The sequence below is a fragment of the Microcaecilia unicolor genome, chromosome 10, assembly GCF_901765095.1.
Source record: "Microcaecilia unicolor chromosome 10, aMicUni1.1, whole genome shotgun sequence".
Lineage (NCBI taxonomy): Eukaryota > Metazoa > Chordata > Amphibia > Gymnophiona > Siphonopidae > Microcaecilia > Microcaecilia unicolor.
Genome location: NC_044040.1, coordinates 208688375 through 208709084, shown reverse-complemented (window position 1 = coordinate 208709084; position 20710 = coordinate 208688375). Strand labels below are relative to the sequence as shown.

The 20710-nt window shown below is 42.6% G+C and overlaps 1 protein-coding gene across 6 annotated transcripts in view; it reads right to left on the bottom strand.

Moving 5' to 3' along the window:
- Positions 1-17219, bottom strand: part of ATP13A3 (ATPase 13A3) — a 131386-nt gene extending 114167 nt beyond the window's left edge. For 2 of the 6 annotated variants that reach the window (XM_030215581.1, XM_030215587.1), the window contains exon 1: positions 16721-16999. The gene's annotated coding sequence lies outside the window, so the exon portion shown is untranslated. Of the gene's footprint in view, positions 1-1846; positions 1919-3322; positions 3411-16221; positions 16241-16720; positions 17000-17139 lie in introns of those variants that run through there. The other 4 variants (XM_030215582.1, XM_030215583.1, XM_030215585.1 and 1 more) reach the window with 4 other exon arrangements.
- Positions 17220-20710: the final 3491 nt, after the last annotated feature.

Here is a 20710-nt window from a genome sequence, read left to right as displayed (position 1 = left end):
ATGCAGGTCAATCTTAGTGCTTCAGTTTTGGGATTTTTTTTTTTTAAACACTGCAGTATCACAGATTTAATATATAATACCTGCAGTTTTCAAAATCAGAATAAATTATATTGGTGCGTGCTGGAACAAAACCCTCCAAAAACTTTCACTGATTCATATAAATTAGTAATGCTAGCTAGAATTGCTCAAAACATCAAATTGTCCTCTCCTGGGTCTTCTTTGCCCAAGTATGCTGTATTCCTTATACATTGATTTTCAATAGTATATGTTATATCCAATGCTGTCTTCTCAAATACCTTTGTAAGTCCACTGCTCATGCTCACACCTTCCATGTGTGAAACAGATGAGAAACAGTATCATACATAGTAACATAGTAGATGACGGCAGAAAAACATAGTAACTTACAGCAGATAAAGACCTGTACAGCCCATCTAATCTGCCCAACAAGATAAACTCATTTTACATGGTATGTGATACTTTATACCAGAGTTTGATTTATCCTTGCCAGTTTGCCCAGTACTATTCTTGCACTAAGTTCTGAGGCTAACGGTCAAAACCCCTTAAAATTTACACTCCAGCCCATCCATATCTATTCAGTCACGATCAGGGCATAGACTGTAGAAGTCTGCCAAACATCGGTTTTGCTTCCCAATTACCGGCGTCGCCACCTAATCTCCACTAAGATTCAATGGATCCATTCCTTCTAAACAGGATTCCTTTGTGTTTATCCCACGCATGTTTGAATCTCATTACCGTTTTCATCTCCACCAACTCCCGCGGGAGGGCATTCCATATATCTACCACCCTCTCTATGGAAAAAATACTTCCTGACATTACTCCCAAGTCTGGCCCCCTTCAACCTCAATTCATGTCCGCTAGTTCTACCGCCTTCCCGTCTCCGAAAAAGGATCATTTATGGATTAACACCTTTCAAATATATGAACATTTGTATCATGTCACCCCTGTTTCTCCCTTTCTCCAAGGTATACATGTTCAGGTCGGCAAGTCTCTCCTCATACGGTTTGCAACGCAAATCCCATACCATTTTTGTAGCTTCTCTTTGCACCGCTTTCAGTCTTTTTACATCTTTAGCAAGATACGGCCTCCAAAACTGAACACAATACTCCAAGTGGGGCCTCACCAACGACTTGTACTCTATACATAAATGTTGGAGAAGCTAAGCAGTTTTAAAAGTATTATGACATAATGTGTCGCAGGAAATGAAGTAACAACCAGAAGATTATTACAGATGTACACGATTTTTCAGGCTAGAAGAGCAAGGGGGTTATTTTTGCATTACCTTGTTGGCTAAGATAAATGGCTAACTTACTAATATTTACTGTGCCCACATTTCAGTCTCTTTGTAGCTAAGATGATACCTTCCTGACCTTTCAGTTGAGATTGAGAACTTGTATAACATGATTCCACTGAAGATACATTTTGACCAGCGTTTTATCAAACTTTCTGTGGCCTCGCCCCTATTGTTGCAGACCCAGAAAGTATGTAATCCCCAAAGGTGTGGACTAATATTTGTATGGACCACCTGTCCAGCTAACGACCCCAAATGCAGGTTTTATGACTTCATTTGGGGTTGTGATCCACAGTTTGGAAAGCCCTGGTTTAAATTCTGGCCAAACCAGGAGGATTTAAACTTCTCAAACAAAAGAAACATTACTAAAGGCATGCAATCAGAAAAAATGTCATTTCATTTTGCTTTGTTTGTATTGTTACCTTTTATTTTGTAACCCTTAACAGCGCATGTTACTCAGGAATAACATGCACTAAATGAAATTGCGTGATAATCACAAAACAAAATACAAACATGCACATTCCTATTCATCAGCACCTGCAATTAATGTTAAATGCGTAGGTCCATGCTGGCAAGAGGTGAACACAATGGCAATTCACTACAGCTGTCCTGAAAGAAATGAGAGGATGAAGCCAGAGCTGCTGGGGAAATGTTCAATATTATAACTGAAACAGCAAACTGTTCTAAACCACGTTCAAGACAAAGGCTATTCATTCAACAATGCACAACAGGAATCTGGCCCCCTTCCAGTCTGAGAATACTGGAGCATTCAGCTAAAAGTGTGTATGACTTATGTATTACATAATTTACTAAATACCACTGAAAACAGAATAGTCCGATGACTTACACTTACTACTGCATTATTAGATCTCTAACAGACATAATATTTTTCTGCATGCCCAAGTCTCATATCCTACATTTTGCTTTACTTCTTCCACAACAAACTGAAGGTCACTAGAAATTCTACAGCTCAGACTGTGGGCAATTACTGTTGGGAAAGGCTGCCCTACAGGCTGCCAAAGTGGACCATCTAGTGCTTCATTCTGAAACTTTTATGGCTACATTTTAACGTGTTTAGAGTATGAGAACTGTATGAATAAACATTTTTACCTGTGTAAAAAGTGCATGCAAAGGTAAGAACAAACCAATTTTGGTATTGCAATGCAATGCAATGAGTGGGACCCAAACACACATATTCTAAGTGTTAAGTTTTTTGACTGCAGTCATGGTTTTACATTTCTATAGTTACTCCACAAAATACAGACTTGTAAATACCACTGCAAGAAGTGAATGCATTCCTTTCCATGTTTTCCACCCCTCCTACCAATGAATGCCCCATTGAAAAAAAAAATGTACCCCTGTACAAGACCAGCCAGCCAGACACCAAACAGTGTTAAAAACAATGGCAAAATAAATGTTACCTGTTTATATAGCTATATGCACTTCCATACTGTAAACTGTGTTCAAAATAAGCCTAGTGTGAGCAACAATCACAAGACATTTAAATAATCAATTGGTGTTTTCAGATACAAGTCTCCACCCAAAAACAGTTTACCATCTACTGTGCACTGGAAGCAACAGACAGTATCTTGCCCAAGGTCAAATAAGACCCCCCACCTCCATCTTTCCATAGAAATTATCTAAGATGTCTCAGCCAAAATCTGCAACAGAAAATGCCTCTTCTAAAGTCTCTCACGTTGTAGTCCCACGGTATTTACCTCTGTAGAAACATTTTATCGGTTACCTCAATGTACGCTAGAGAAATGCTGCAACTTAAGCTCAGAAGCGGGAAACTTTAAAGAACTTGAACAGCTGTTTTCTGCCATCATATTTTCCAGCCTAAAAACAAGATACTGCCCTAATTTCACTAGACCTTTTCACTGTTGCTGTCACAGATGCTATACAGTTGCTAACTGAACCCTAAATTGAACTCATCATAAATGAAGCATTGGGTTTTTTTTTATTTTTAAGGCTAAAGTTTTATAATGATGAAAATGAACAAAAATGACTTACCAGCAGTAGCCTATCAACAGGACACTCCAATTCTTTTTGTTATCAATGGTTAAGTGAGGTGGTTCTTAATAACAGAGACCCTATCAGCAGGGGGAAGTCCTGCCAATGAACTATTTTGTCTAAAATCTCTGGAACAAAAAAAAAAGGAGGTCTCTGGAGGGCTCAGCAGACTTCTTTATCAAAAGATTAAGATATCAAAGTAATTTGGCACTGTTTACTTTGGAACAATTGTAAACTCCAATTGGACCTTCACAGAGGATGTGCCTTCAGCCACTAGACTAGTGACATGGGCGTATGGCTCATTGTATTCAACACACACAAAACAACTCACTGGGGTCTTAGGACACCAACCCATGTACATGCAGAAGCCCTGATGTTATCAACATGGCAAAAACTCTATAGGATATTAAGCTCCTGACCAAACCCTTCCTCCTATTTACAACCTTTAACAGGGCACGTCTTTAAACTATGGTTAAATGAAAAAAAAAAATCAAAGGGAGACATGCAAGCTCATTTTCAAAGCACTTAGCCTCCCAAAGTTCCATAGAAACCTATGGAACTTAGCCTCCCAAAGTGCTTTGAAAATATGCCTCTAAATGGCCATCACATCTATTGTGAGCCCTAAATTTTACTAATTTGAAGAACAAAATTAGATCTCAATTTAATATTTTAGCACCTCTGAATTACAAGCATAAATTGGTGATTAAGAAATTAAAAACCATTAGCTAAGAAATAAAAAAGAAAACAAACAGAACTAGAACCTCCTGCTGTGCAACATGAGAAAAATTTATTCCTCAACAAAAGGGTCATGTCATTTCAAACTAGTTTATCAAACATATAAACGGCGAGTGACCGTACTCACTCGCAAATGCGCAGTAGACTTCCCTCTCTGTCCCGCCCCCGCGTCAATACATGATGATGGGGTTCGGGACAGAGAGGGAAACTGCGCGAAGGGGAGGGAGCCGCCGAGGTTGCCACCGCTGCCGCCATCCCTCCACCCGGCCCGTTTCTTCGCTATTCAACTTACATCTCCGGAGCAGGCAGATCAGCTGAGCTGCCGTTGGCCTTCCTTCCCTGCCTGTGTCCCGCCCTCGCCGATGTTACGTCACACGAGGGCGGGACACAGGCAGAGAAGGAAGGCCGACAGGAGCTCAGCTGATCTGCCTGCTCCGGAGATGTAAGTTGAATAGCGAAGAGAAGGGCCGGGTGGAGGGGTGGCGGCGGCGGCAACTCGGGGGGGGGGGGGGGTACCGGCGGCGGCGGCGAACTTGGGGGGAGGGGGCAGCGGTGACCCAATAGCCCCTTTTAACGGGCTCAACGGCTAGTACTACTATAACTAGATTGAGATTCTCCCATATTTCTTCCAAACTTATTTTACAAAATCTTAGTATTCCATAACAATGCTAAGTGATCACATAAGGAACAGACTTATACGGTCTGTGCCGGGGCTGGTGGTTGGGCTGCGGGATTTGTGCTGGGCAGACTTATACGGTCTGTGCCAGAGCTGGTGGTGGGAGGCGGGACTGGTAGTTGGGAGACGGGGATAGTGCTGGGCAGACTTATAGGGTCTGTGCCAGAGCTGGTGGTTGGGAGGCGGGGATAGGGCTGGCCAGACTTATACGGTCTGTGCACTGAAGAGGACAGTACAAATAAAAAAGTAGCACATATGAATTTATCTTCTTGGGCAGACTGGATGGACCATGCAGGTCTTCTTCTGCCGTCATCTACTATGTTTATGTTTACATAAAAATGCTCAAACAAAAAAGAAGAAACACTTCTCAAAAAGGTCCAGGACGTGGGAGTTAAGTCCAGCACTACCTGGTTTTTTAGACATCTGAACCTTTGTCAAGAAAGATTCAGTCACAAAACTCTAGTCCACAAACAGGGCTTGGAGAATCTCTCAATTCCCCGAATACAATAGTCGGATGCCTGTATTTCCAGTTAGTAAGAAGGGCACTATATTGAATTCCCACGACCAATCTTTTCTGGAAAAGAGGACGTGTACTGCCACCAATTCTTTAGGGCATCCACATATATGACAAGTCTAAAAAGAGGCACCCTAGGCTGGAGCCAGATTTACGTATAGACTAAACAGGCTACAGCATAAGGCCTCACATTGGGCTCAATCGTCACTAATGTGAAAAACTAAACCTAAAATTTTACTTTCTATTTAATCAGGAGGACCCTTAAATATTACAACGTAGGAGCCACAATCCCTGGGATGCTATCATATCGTGCTCAGACTTCTGCATGGAAATCAAAGCGTATTCCATAATAATGCGTATAACTTACTTAAGAAGCTAATCAGTGATAATTAGATGTTAACAAGCAATTATCAGCACTAGTTGGCATTAATTAGAATTTGGGCGCACTATCCACTAAGCACATTCTGCAAAGCGGTGCACGCAAATTCTAATATGCGCTGCCAAAAGGGGATGTGGCTATGGGCGTGGAATGGATGGGTCGTGGGCTTTCCAGAAAACTATGTGCAGGGTTATAGAATACACCTGCTCTGTGCCTAACTTAGACTCTGTTTATGTCAAGTTTTACTTGCTGTAATTGGCTGCACCTGGAGTTAGGCGCTATCATGGCCATTCAGCGTATTCTATATACTGTGCAGAAATTTAGGCTTATTCTATAAAATACGCCTAAATTAAAGGCATACTGTATAGAATGTGCTTAGGCAAATTTTATTTCGGTGCTGAATTTTCAGGTGCGATATATAGAATCTAGTCCAATAAGTATAAATCCAGCCCTGCCCTGGGCTCACCATCAACCTGCAAATAAAAAGGAGGATGGCCTTAGACATATGCCCCTAGATTCTATATAGGTTGCCCAAATATGGAAAATCTAAATTTGAAAGCGCAAAACCCCTCCAAGAAAACCTACACTGGCTACCAATCAAGGAACGCATCGCTTTCAAGATTTGTACCTTTGTTCACAGAATAATACATGGTCTAGCCCCGAGCTATATGTCTGAACTAATCAACTTACCAATTAGAAACACAATTGAATCAGCCAGAACGTACTTAACTCTTCCCTTCCCAAGTTGTAAAAGCCTAAAGTATAAATCAATATACGTGTCAAGTTTCTCTTATATATGCACACAGCTCTAGAATTCTCTACCAAAACGCCTGAAATCTACTAATAATCATCTAGAATTGCGAAAAAAAACTAAAAACTCACCTAAGGCATACCCCACAGTATCTGACATAAACACCGAATAATGAAATAGGGCATTTTAATCAAACAATGGACAGTTTTCAACCCCGACGAATGATCACACCTTAACATTTTGTCTGAATCACCCCAATCTATTTACCGATACTTCTTTACTGTAATAGTACCCCATACTGTATTTGTTCACACTGGAGTCTGTAACCACCTCTCCGGAACAATGTAAGCCACTTTGAGCCTACTAATAAGTGGGAAAAGGTGGGATACAAATGTAACAAATAAATAAAATAAATTTGGGCATAGGGTGTAGATTCTAGAGCTGCACGTAAACCAATTAGAAAATTAGCTGCTAAATTATTGGGAGTAAATTGGTACTTAGGTAATAATTAGTTACACACAGATCTGCCCTAGACCCTATAACAACATGTGCACCTAAATTTCATAGCACGCAACGGGAGTTTGGCCATAGGTGTTCCCAGAAATTAGGCGGTGTTACATAATATCAGCATTTGCTTGCCTAACTGCCATGAGATGGGGCACAAGAATTCACACCAGCTTTTAGCAGTTGTTAGTCCTTGCGCCATGCTACTATGCTGTTATCAATGGTTAAGTGAAATGGTCTCCATTTTAATATGCTGTGCGCTGGTGACTAATGTAAGGTTTTACTGCTGTACAAAACCTTTTCCTGCATCAGGTGCACAGAAAGATAAGAGCAGATGTCTTAACTGTGCACTTCTGTCTGTGCTAGCCGTAACCAGGCTTACGTCTATTTCAGAAGGATGAGTTACGGTGGTGTGGAAAAGAGGGAGGGAATAGTTACCATTACTACAACAGCACGCTGCCACCGCCCCCCCCCCCCCCCCCCCCCCCCCCACCACCACCACCACCAAACAGCAGTGCTAAGCATCTTAGAAAAAATGTTCCCGATGCCCTCACAGCTTCAAAACAGACCTGGCATAGGAGCTACATAAAAGATTTTTTAAAAGGAAGAACAGCAGATATCTTCAGTTACCAGAGAACTAACACTGTTAATTTTGGGAAATTTCCTTTGTTAGTTTTTATAAGTTGTGCCTCCATTGGCAGACTAGCTACCTTATTACAATGTGTCCATTTATGCCATCCAAAATACTGATGAATAAAAAAAAACAACATAGAACAGGGTAACAGAATGTCTGCAACTACAAAGAAAGCTTGAAAACTTAGTTGACTAACCAACCATTAACGATAAGAACATAAGCCAGCTCTGTGGGTGCTGAGCATCCTCAAAATTGAGCAAGCTCCTTCATTTCTGTTCTGGGAGGGGTAATTTTATTGTGTTCAGCACCCCCCCCCCCCCACCCCAATCATGTTGAAATGTTGGCACCTATAAGTATGACATAATAGTTTCATGAATACATGGAAATTTTACAAGTACAACAGCAAAATTTAACAAAGCATTCTACTCAATACCCATTTTATCACTTCCCATCTTGAGCTTTCTATGAGAATACAGGCTTTTGTTTCTGTTTAGGCTTAAGAAAAACCATTGTGTATAGTATGCACCAAACCAAAAGTATAGTTATATGTACCATATAAACACTTTTATATTTTACAAGCAGTAACAGAAACCCGCTCCAGCTTAAGATTAAAACATGTTTGTTTTATATGGATATAAATATCTATATCTTCAAGTTTGTGGTTTTTATTAATTTTACAATGCATTTACAGTACTTAACATTCTTATATATTGTCCAAAAATAAGAATGCAGCTTCTAACACCAATTATAAGGTAGATTTTTATATCACTCCTTGTATTTATAATACTTCTGAATTCCAACTGAGGTAGCAACACATTGTTCACCCCTACTCTTTCCACTTTTCCCTCCTTAGCTATTTCCCTTTCTCTTTTACGACATTGTTTGTTTGCTGAATTGTTGTATGTTTTTATAAACTGTTGTACGCCACATTGAGCCTGCCCATGGGTGGGAATATTGTGGGATATAAATGCTATAAATAAATAAATAAATAATTATTATTATAACATGCTAAGGACATAACAAGTTTTTGGTAACTGACAGAAAACAAAACACAGAAATCTAAGGTATACACAGTTCCAATTATTCAACAGTTTCTTGAAAAGCATGTGGGAACAGAGGGGAGGAGGAGACCACGGACACGCAATGTGAAAAGTAAAATTTACAAGGATGACATGAAAAACTCAGAACAATAGCAGCCAGTAAGTTTGTTTAAATCATAATTGGTCAACAACTTGAACGATGTAGTGGAGTGCATAAGAAAAATGAACTAATGCAGCATTCAGGTTATGGACTGTTTTATGATTTAAAGAGTTTGCTAGCTACTATTGGCATCAGATTAGTTGTTTTCACTAAGTTGATCATATAGCAAAGATATTTATCTGTAGCAGGTATTCTCCGAGGACAGCAGGCCATATATTCTCACATATAGGTAACGTAGTTCACACTGCCCGGTCCAGAGCTTGTAACAAACTTTTCAGAGCTTTCTGAACAAGGGTCCAACTATGAATGTGCGACTACCTTCCCACCCACCGCGAAGGCGTGGTACTAACAGCACAATACTATAGAATATTATAAAAAAATAAAACTCCAAGGCGAGGTGGGAGTGTAAGTGAGAATATATGGCCTGCTAGTCCTCGGAGAATACCTGTTACAGGTAAGTATCTTCCCTTTCTCCGAGGACAAGCAGGCCCATAATTCTCACATGTGGAAATCCCTAGATACCAGGCTCACTGAAAGCAACAACCATTGGTCAACTGAACCTCGTGAAGGCGCAGTCAAAACACAGATTAACCTGAAACTATATACAACTGTGCGAGAGTGCAGCCTGGAACAGAATTAAACAGGCCTGGGTGGGTGGAGCTGGGGTTTTACCAAGTACTTGGGTTTCTGCCACTGTTTGGATACTGGGCTAGATGGACCACTGGTCTGACCCAGTATGGCTACTCTTATGTTCTTATGATTCTAGACCCAAACAAATTCTGCAGAACTGTCTAGCCAAACAGACTGTCGTGTCAAGTATGGCAATCAAAGCAGTAGCGAGATGTGAATGGGTGGACTGAAGACCACATCACAGCCTTGCAAATTTCTTCTATGGAGGCCGACAGCAAGTGGGCTACCAATGCAGCCATGACTCTGACACTGTGAGCCTTGACATGGCCCTCAAGGGTCAGCCCAGTCTGCGCATAAGTGAAGAAAATGCAATCTGTCAGCCAATTAAACATGGAGTGTTTCCCGATGGCAACTCCCATCCTGCTGAAATCAAAAGAAACAAAAAGCTGGCCTGTCTGTAGGGCCTAGTCTGCTCCAAGTAAAAGGCCAATGCTCGCCTGCAGTCCTATGCACTATGCTCTTGCTAAAATGGGCATAAGATCTGGGAAAGAGTGTTGGCAAGACAATTGACTGATTCAGATGGAACTCCCAACATAGCCTTTGGCAGGAAAATAGGGTGTGTACGGAGGATTACTCTGTTGTGATGAAACTTGGTATAAGGTGCATCCACTACTAGTGCCTGAAGCTCACCAACTCTGCAGTAGGTTTTCATATTAAAAGCCATAGTTTTAGCTATATTACGCATTAAGGAATATACTGTACATACATATAAATTTATAATTGTTTTGAAATTCTGCTGCTTCCGAATTTTGAAATCTCGGCCATGACCACTGAATAACTTGCACGTGCCATCCCTCTTGCTGCTGCTCTGCATGGCTATCAGCCTGTGGTGAGGTCTCCGATGCCAGTGCTTCATGTTGCCTCGGCGTTGATCAACATCTGCGTCAGCACCCCCTCTACGCTGGTGGAGAAAGTTTCGCCGGAGTTCAGGCTGGAACCAACACTTCAGTACCCCTCTCCTGGACATAGTTGCTCCTTGTTGAGGAGGGCTCGGTCTCAGCCCTCCCATGAGGAGTTTCTTACTGACACTGATGAGTAGCAACTCATGGGAGTCAGATGAGGACTCATGGTACTTCTCAGAGGAAGAGTCCTATGGCATCCCATCTGATCGCTTCCCTCCAAAGGAAAGGAGAAAATCTACACCCAAGAGCCTTTCCTTCCCATCTTTTGTCAAGGAAATGGCGGTTGCCATTCCAATTCCTTTGGAAGTGGAAGACAAGTCCAGGGCTAAGATATTCAAGGTCCTGGACTATGAGATCTTAAAAGAGCATTCAAGTGAAGAACTGGGTCCCCTCCGTCAGTCCCTGTCCTCTCTAAAATGATTGACACTACGTACCGGATTCATTTTTCCCCTGGCTTTTCAAGCAGCAAGGCTTTGGAAGGATCTTGTTAAATTGTACTAATTTCCCCAATTGTTAAGAAATTTATTTTACAAGAGGGTTAGTAATTTTGTGTTAGTGATATTTTATGAGCAATATGGTCACCAATTTGATGAGCTACAATGTATTACACTAGAACAATTGCAGCATTCTGCTCACAGGGGAGATTTTGGGCGTCTGTTACGTCAATCTGAACAACACTGAATTTTTTTCTTTAATTCTGTTGAGGCTCATGGACTGAACATAACAGTTGAATGGTGTGTGTTCTTCTGATTGGATTAGATCTGCAAGTGGATTGGATATCCTTGGGTCAAAGAAGTGGAGCTTCATGTTGGCGATTTTGTCAGTTAAAGCTTGCTGAATTATAGTAAACAGTGGTCATGACACAGGACAATTACCCCGACGCAGCTTTAGTGAAATGGGGATTGCCTGTGGGAATTGGGGACTCACTAGCAGCAGATATGAAGGCATGCAGTTTGAAGACAGTATGAGATAAATTGACTGGAATATTCATCTGTTTGGGATTATAGTGACTGTGATTTGGTTTTTCTAACCTGTGGATGTACATGTGGTTTTTACTCTGTTTGGGAATTAAATAGATCGATGTACACTATAGTAAGTGGAGTTTTTTTCTGATCTGCGATGGTATGCTATGCTCAACGCCTTCAACTTTTGGTGGCTTGAGTGGTAACACCGAGATGTTTTTTCTTCACTTTTTTTGGAGTGTGCAGATCAAGCAGTTCCCGTTTCAGAGTTAATCCACATGTTGGATATATAGGGTTTTTTTGGTGTAGATTTTTGGGTTTAGAGATATTTTGTGTCAGGTTTATATAAATTCCCAGAGGTTGTTCTGGCTTCTTGATCTTTGTGACCCACTCAGAACTGTAATGTGATAGCGGGATACAAGTCAGAAATGTAACATAATGTAACCTTCACATATAAACAATTAGAAGGGCTGGGAGGGACACTAGGGAACTGATAAGCAGAGATAACCACTATCTGCACACTTGTCTGTTGGAAAAAAGAAGGATAAAGTAGCAAAGAATATTGTTAAAGCATCTAAAAATGTCCACAAATCAAATTCAAAGCTAATAAACCTATAAAATACAAATGTTTATTATTATACAGAGCAGGTTCATCTCAACAGTAAGTGCTACCTGCGCATAGCAATGTGAAACATCCCAGTCCAATTCCCTAATCGGATCTTATGCTTCTCAGGCTGGATGGGGATACTGACGGGCAGGATTCAAATCCCTCTGGGATGGGGGAGGGTGGGGAGAGAGAGAGAGAGAGAGAGAAGGAGAGGCAGCTAACAGTCACTGTTTACAGGTGACACCTAATGGGCAGACTTATGGCCCATGGCTGCAGGGTTCCACAAAATACACCTGGTACATGGCCTTTACTCTGGAGTATCTCTCGGGGAAATTTAAAATAAGGGGAAAATCCTATCCCAGCCTCAGATTAAAGTGAGCTGGAAATACAACGAAGCAGAGAGAACGGTCACAATTTCCAGATAGCAAGAAAACCAGTCCTACCCGTTACTAATAGTATATTGGATAAATGGCATACGTCACACTTCTGCTACTGTCACAAAGGGTGAGACAAAGGGATAATGTATCCTATAATAGAAGATGGGAACAAACAGTTCCTGCAAGCAGTACAGTAGCAGTTAGATTTCAGATAAAGCAAATGAAATTAACAGAAAATGCCAAACGTGAAGACAAAGTAATGACATAAAAAGCTTTGAAAAGAAATGGCCAAAGCAGTCACGTTTCTGAAATGTGTTGTTTAGTTTACTGATCCTAAATGGATGGCTGTTAAAAGTACACTTAGCAGACAAACACTAGGCATGCTGCCTGCAGGTAGCCTGCAGCACTTCCCTGGAACAGCAGGAATGCTAGCACTTTTGTGCCACTGTCACTTTAAATCCCACCCCTAGGTCATGCCACATTTTAAGGCTAGCCAGCAGAGAAAACTGAAGCAGGGCCATCAGTTGTGGCCTTTGTCCTTAGTTCACTGAGATTACAGATGCTTATTTTTGTTTTTTTGTGTTCCAAGTTCACCATAACCACTCATGATGATAATAATTAGCTAAGGCTGGTTGCTTAAAATTGCCTCTCTCTTCTAAATGGCACGAGTACTTGCAATGTAGCAAACTACAAATTCTGCCAGCATATAACCACAAGACCAGACAGTTACCCACATGGGAAAAACATTCAGCATAAAGGGATTCTTCACATGCTCTTCCTCAAATGTATATTCAATGCAGAAAATGTGAAGGAAGACAAGAATCGACTCTCACAGATACCATCTCAAATACTACAAAAAAAAATCTGTAGATGACCCTTTTTTCATAACCCGGGCCTTGGTCAGAGTACTAAGAGGTAACTTTAAAACAACCCAGGTACGTTAAGACATTTGAAATTAAGATGCTAAAATACTGCGGCACTCACCTGACAGAACTTAAGAATCTGATTACATCAGTGACATAGCTAAAGGTGGGCAGAGGGCCGCCTAAAAATCGGCACACTCTTGCTACGGCTGGTAGAGATCCCCAAGATCCATCAGCTGAAGACTTCCTCCTCCAGTGGCCAGAACTCAGGGGGGTACAGTAATGGGAAGCAGGGGAGGCACAGTAAGTATGTCTGATGTTTCCTAACCTCTTTGGAATGATTGTAGGTTTTCTATTATTTTATGGAGTTCCTTTCTATTTTATCCTATGCTATGGGTGACATTCCGCAATATCTCCATTTGGATTCACAGCGGATTACAATCCAGAAAAAAAAGCATCCTAGTCAAGTGCAATTATATTACATAAAAAAAGCAGAAAAACAGATAGAAATCAGACCTAAATTAGCAGATTAAAAAAATCATACCTAAATTAATACCAACAGAAGAAAACATATGAGCTTTCAGGCGTATCCTAAATACTGCTAATCATTTCTACAGTGCTACTAGACTCACGCAGCACTGTACACATTATATGCGGGTACTTTCTCTGTCCCTAGAGGGCTCACAATCTAAGTTTTGGTACCTGGGGCAATGGAAGGTTAAGTGACTTGCCCAAGGTCACAAGGAGCTGCAGTGGGAATTGAACCCAGGTCGCCAGAATCAAAGCCCACCGCACTAAACATTAGGCTACTCCTTCACAAAGTCGATCTTACAAAACTTGACATCGCATTCCAAACCTTAGCGGCTAAATATTTGAAAGAAGACTCCAATATTTTTTTTAGCTTAACCCCTCTGCAGCTTGGAATGTCATAATGAAAGCTTGAGCAAATCAAAAGGACTTGCTAGATCTTAGTAAAAGACAATGACTTGTTATTCCAACCACACTGTGGCCAGCAAGGGATTTAAAAACAAAGCATTCAATCTTTAAAAACATATAAAAGAGGAAACTGGAAGCCAATGGAGCTCTCTAAGCAAAAGAGATACTCTCTCAAATTTGCTCGGTCTAAAAATTAACCTCATGACGTTTTTTTACAGCAGCTGCAATCTCTTCCAACAGCCTTCCAGCAATACCTCCATGTAAAGAATTGCAATAGTCCAGGTATGGCAACAAAACTGACTAGGCAATGATTTAAAGCTTTGAATACTGAGAATAGAAAGAATAGCTCTAAACTGTCAAAGCCCAAAATTAAACTTTTTAACAAGGGAATTGACCCGATCTTCCAAAGCAATTTTAAAATCTAATATGTAAACCTCACTGATTTGGTTTATCAATTAAGTGGTATATCAAATTTTCAATAAACAAACTTCTCTCAAGCTCAAAAGCTGGCAACAGTATTGCTGGGCCAACACCACGCCCCCCTCCCATATGCAAGTGATGAGCACTGGCGGCAGCCCAACACTGTCGCTGGCTGCCAACCTTGGGAGAAGTTTTGGATGCTGTGTCCACCCACTTTGGACACCTGACTATGCTACTATATCATATTATAAACTATAAAATTACACTGCTTTGTCAACTTCTACTTACCTATCCACTTCTTTCTCACTCCTCTCTCTCCCCCAACCTCTTCCCTGAGACTGTCACTGCAATACTTTCACCTATATATTTTGACTGCCTTCTTTTGCTCATACAGCGTTTTTTGAGGGGATACTGAGTACCAGCACCTTTTCCATTGTCTGCTAAAATTGACCCATGGACCCCAAGGTTTAAATAAAAGCGCTCAGGCTCTACACACCAATTTGCCTTGTGATAGTTTCTGTGACTGGCTATTGTGGGGTGTGTCCCTCTGTGATCACCCAACCCTTGAAGGGTGGCCAGGCATTTGAGTACCGGCATCTTTTTGCTAGAAAAAATGCAATACCTGACCCGAAAAAGGTGGTTCGCTCTACCTTGGAAAACTTGTCAAAAATGTTGTTATTCCAATTAAAAATGTATCACTTTAGTTTCCTTTTTTATTTCTATTATCTTCAAAGTGGCCTAACAGCTTCTACAGTACTTTATCGAAGGACTGTCCTATAATGATCTCTAGAAACAACCACTATGCACAAGCCATCATGTCATAGAACCTGAAAACCACTGTATGCCTCAGGTTACTTTCTTTGTATGTTCTGAGTACTGTTGAGGAAACAGTACTGAGATCTAAGGAACAGTAACCAACCCATCACTACAAGCCAAAAGAAGTGTGAAAATAAGTCTGAGGCACAAAGGAAAATGCAACTACAGGAAACTCATGTACTTGTACACTATAGTAGACCTTAATGTAGCCCTTAAAGTAATATCTATCTAGCCTAAAATATTCCTTAAACGTCCAGAGAGCACATTTCACAGAGAAAAACAAAATACTCCAATCACTAAGAGTAATTTGTCAGAATACAAGGCACATATACCTCTCCCCTCGTGGCGGGTACAACACTTATTTTGAAATCTACAGGAAACCTAGACCACAGTAACATAGTAGATGACGGCAGAAAAAGACCTGCACGGTCCATCCAGTCTGCCCAACAAGACAAACTCATATGTGCTACTTTGTGAGTATACCTTACCTTGATTTGTAACTGTACTCCAAACACACAGTGGATCACTGGTAGAGGCAGCACTGAAAACAGGCTGCCTCCGGCCAGTCCCACCGGGACTTTTCTGCTGTGCCCGGCCTCTCTGAGGTCATTTTCTTTGGGCAGGACATGGCACAGGAAAGGCCCTGACAGGGCCAGCTGGAGACAGCACTGGCACACATGGGTCCTAATATGACCTTTTCAAAAATTCATATATATATATATTAGTAACACAGTAGATGACGGCAGAAAAAGACCTGCATGGTCCATCCAGTCTGCCCAACAAGACAAACTCATATGTGCTACTTTGTGAGTATACCTTACCTTGATTTGCATCTGTCCTTTTCAGGGCACAGACCGTGCAAGTCTGCCCAGCACTAGCCCCACCTCCCAACATCTACAATCTGAATTCATACAAGTTTAAGGCCACTCTCACCGGTTTGGACGTGGTCTAGGTCTACCTGCCGGGCAACGAGCATGCACCGACCCTGGCACCTGAAGGGTCGGGCACAGCAGGGAGACTGATCTGTCAAGAGCCAGCAAACCTTAAAAAAAGGATCGACGTGTCACTTGAGGGCGGCAGCTGCAGCAACAATGTGACCCTACGCAAGCAGGGGGGCGCCGAGAGGGTGAAATGGCCCTTCAGAAAGGAGGTTTGTGAGAAGCCCGGCGGCGGCGAGGGGGCAACTGAGGAAGTTCTTTGCTTCTGCTTTTCACCTCGTCAGAGCCTGTGCGGACACATTCTAGGAAGGCTTAAGACGCTAATTACAGGTCTTCACAGGAGACCTAAAGACGGGAGGGGGTTTTTTGTGGAAGGCAACCTTCAAACATAATAGGTCCAAACGAGAAGGAAAAAGAGCGAGGAGGGGACAGGAGGAACCTCGACGTGGTCGGCCATCTCTCCACCTCCCCGCTCCTTTCCCGAGACTACTCACCCGCCACCACCACACACACGTGTCTCAGGAGAGGGAACAGCCGCAGCCGGCTCACCATCACCTGAGCGCCATCGGTCTCCTCCCTCCTCCACACCGCCTCAAACCGGCTTCCCAACGTCACCGGCAGAGAAACAAGATCCGCGGTGAGGGAGGAGCAGCAGCAGCACCGTCCGGGATCCCGCCGGCTACCGAGAGAGACAGCAACGCGCACACGCGGCGGCGGCGGCAGCCAGGCTGCTTCACGCGCTCGTCGTACACACAGACACAGCACAGCAGCTGGATGGATGGAGACGGGGAAGGGGCAGGATGTGACGTCACTCGCCCAACGAGTCCCTCTCTCGGCGCGCGCACTGCCGCTGCTGCTGGATCAGTCGGACCGAGGCGAGCCGCTTTCTCGCGCCACCTCAAACGTCACTCACCTGTTATTATGTCAGGTGAGAGAGTGGCGCGCGCTCAGTCCTGGTAGGTACCTCGGCGCGTGGCCCGCCGTCGTCGCTAGGGTGACAGAGTTCAAGTTCAGAGCGACTGTAAGGAAAGGGGATGGCTGAGCCGCTGCCCCTTCTTCCCGCCTCCTCCTCCTTCCCCCCCCCCCCCCCCTTAGTAAACCGTTCCTAGCCGACTCTGTCTCTTCCTCACACTTGTGTGTGTGAGAGACTATTTGGGTGAGCTCGTGGTGTGTCTACACAGTTCACCTTCGTAGACGCACGTTTCCCGCCATCTCAAAGGCCAGTCTGGAAAGAGCTGGTGGGAGGGAGGCTATTGACAATTTGGACTTTTCTGACCGAAAGTAAAGGGAGAATGTCTGATCTTTTAAAGCTGTACCTAGCAAAAAAAAAAAAGGCAATTAAAACTGCACTTACGCTTTTAAGTTCTGTGAAAGTGATTTTTGTAAAATAAATGAGTAGCTTTTTTGAAAGAATTGAGGCAAAGTGGTTTACTCAGCCTGCGGTGAGACCTCTGGCAGTGCCGCTTGTGGTCTCGGCGTCGACTACCACCCGTGTTGGCACACCCTCGATGTCGGTGGAGTCAAGGCAGGAGCCAACATCTCGACTCCCCAATCGGGGTCATGGTATCCCTAAGTCGAGACGGGCTTGGTCTCAGCCCTCCCATGAGGAAATTTTGGCTGACACCAACGAGGCGCACTCATGGGACTCAGAAAAGGATCCATGGTACTTCTCGAAGGAGGAAGCCTATGGCATCCCATCTGATCCCTCCTCTCCACAGGAAAGGAACAAGTCGCCACCTAAGAGCCTTTCCTTCCCTTCTTTTGGAAAGGAGATTGCAGCTGCTGTCCCAATTCCTTTGGAAGTCGAGGACAACCGTAGGGCTAAGATGTTCGAGTTCCTGGACTACAACTCTGCTCCTAGAGAGGCTGTGACGATCCCAGTTTACAAGATCTTACAGGACATTCAAGTGAAGAACTGGGAGTCCCCTCTGTTGGTTCCTTTCCTCCGCAAGAAGATTGACATCATGTACCCGATTCAGTCTTCCCCTGGGTTTCACAGGCCCCAGTTGCCTCATTTTTATTTAAATTTTTAAAAAATTCATTCTTATATCCCACAATTATCCAAAAACAAGTTTCAGTTCAATGTGGCTTACATTAAACATTTAGGAGAGATTACAGTGTTGTATTATAATAGTATGGAGCATGGGGAACCTTCCATTGAACAGAGGTTACAGTTTTGTATTACATTTACAGATTGTTTGGATCATGGGGAACCTTAGTAGCAAGTGTGGTTAACCATAAAATTTCTTGAAAATATATGTTTTTAATTCTTTTCTGAACTGTTCAAAATTCTGCTGAACGACTAATATTCCACCAGTGTCATTATGCTGATATTAGCCTTCTCAAGTCACTTCACTGGCTTCCTATCCGTTTCCACATACAGTTCAAACTCCTCTTATTGACCTATAAGTGCATTCACTCTGCAGCTCCTCAGTACCTCTCCACTCTCCCTACATTCCTCCCCGGGAACTCCGTTCACTGGGTAAATCTCTCTTATCTGCACCTTCTCCTCCACTGCTAACTCCAGATTCCGTTCCTTTTATCTTGCTGCACCATGTGCTTGGAATAGACTTCCTGAGCCGGTACGTCAAGCTCCATCTCTGGCCGTCTTCAAATCTAAGCTAAAAGCCCACCTTTTTGATGCTGCTTTTAACTCCTAACCCTTATTCACTTGTTCAGAACCCTTATTTTATCATCCTCACTTTAATATTCCCTTATCTCTTATTTGTCCCGTTTGTCCTAATTAGATTGTAAGCTCTGTCGAGCAGGGACTGTCTCTTCATGTTCAAGTGTACAGCGCTGCGTACGTCTAGTAGCGCTATAGAAATGATAAGTAGTAGTAGTAGTAACTGAAGGTAGTTTGTTATTTTTCCTATGACTTTGGGTTGTGAGTTCCACCATTTGGAGCTCAGGTAACTAAATCCAGCTGAGTAGATAGATTTGTATATTGTGTTTCTGCAGTTGGGTAAGTATAGTAGTAGGTAACCCATTGATTCTGGACTTGTATAGTAGTTTCAGTATTGAGATCTTGTTTTCTAATTAGGTGGTGTATTGGTGTTTTAGAGCTCGGTGTAATATTTACCTTGCTACCTTTTCACGTATAAGGTTGTGGCTCTTTGAGTCCTGGGAGTTAATGCTGTTATGTTATGGTATGGTAAGGTTCCGAGCGTGTTATTTGCACAAGTTTGTGCATAGTGTTTTGCAGTGTGTTGGCCTTACTGAGGTGACATCAAACTTTAATATAATTTTAGTTTGTCATAGCTTTCAACAGAGTATTTAGAACATTTTGCAGGATCTGATTTGTAATGAAGTGGTTGCTTTTTAGCAGACTTGTGTCTGATCAAGTTTAAATTATGAGGCACTGTCTGTTGAGGGGTCTTTAAATAATTGTTAGTATGTGTGTAACACCCCATGGAATGGCTATTACTAGAGTGATAGATTTTTCCAGAGCCCTGAGGAGCTGGAGGGTAGGATGTCCTTGGGTGGGAGGAAGCCCAGCCCAAGGGATGTAGTTTTGAAATAAAATGCAGAGAAATAGTGCCCTGTTACTGAAGAGTGACAGGGGGAGGAGATAAAGCTGAAGTTATGCCCTTTAATGGGTCTTTGATTGCCTACGGGTTTTTGGTTGCTTGCAGGTTTGAGTTGCCTGTACATCTCCTTTTATTGTCCTGGGAGAGAGAGGAGTCCTAACATTGGGGAGATCCACTGGCTGTGAGAGGCAGGTTGTGGATCCAATAAATGGCAACCAGAAGACAATATGCTATGGGTGGGTAGAAGAGGGCCCAGCACGGGAGCAGGGGACCAGAGCCTGGGAAAGCTCATCCCAGAGCCAGGGTGGCCCAAAGGTGGGGTCACTGCTTGAGGAGAGTCAGATCAAGGTGGGTCATAGCCCATAAAAGTAAATCAAGGTAAAAAAAAAAAAAGAGGAGTTCAACCTTTGGGGATAATATCTCTCTAAAGGATAGGCATAGACAGGAGAAGCTATAAATACCTGTAAGCATAATATTACGTAACATAGGTGCCCGGTATAAGAGGCTTGGAGAGGCTAAGCTCCCCCCTGCTGCAGCAGAATGGATCAGCTGTGGAGTCCAGCTGCTCTGAGGGGACTAAATTGTTGATTTACCTCCAGCCTCACAGCAGGAGCTGCAGTGAAAGCCCTCTAGCAGTTGTAGAAATTGGTTTATGGTTTGTTTACCTTACTGCTGGGAAAGCAGGGGGGGTTGGCTGGAGGTGTCCTGGGTTGCCAGGGAGATATTTAACGAGGATGACTTCCTGACCTGCACTGAGGACAGATAGCAGCAGAACGGATACTGGGCCAGCCTGATCAGAAAAAGTCACCAGACAACAAAGGTAGAAAAGATCATTTTATTTTCATTATAGTGTTTGGAATATGTCCACTTCGAGAATCAGGTGCTCAACATTAAAAGTTTATATTTATTTACTTATTTATGGCATTTTATCCCACATTAAACATGAATTAGGGT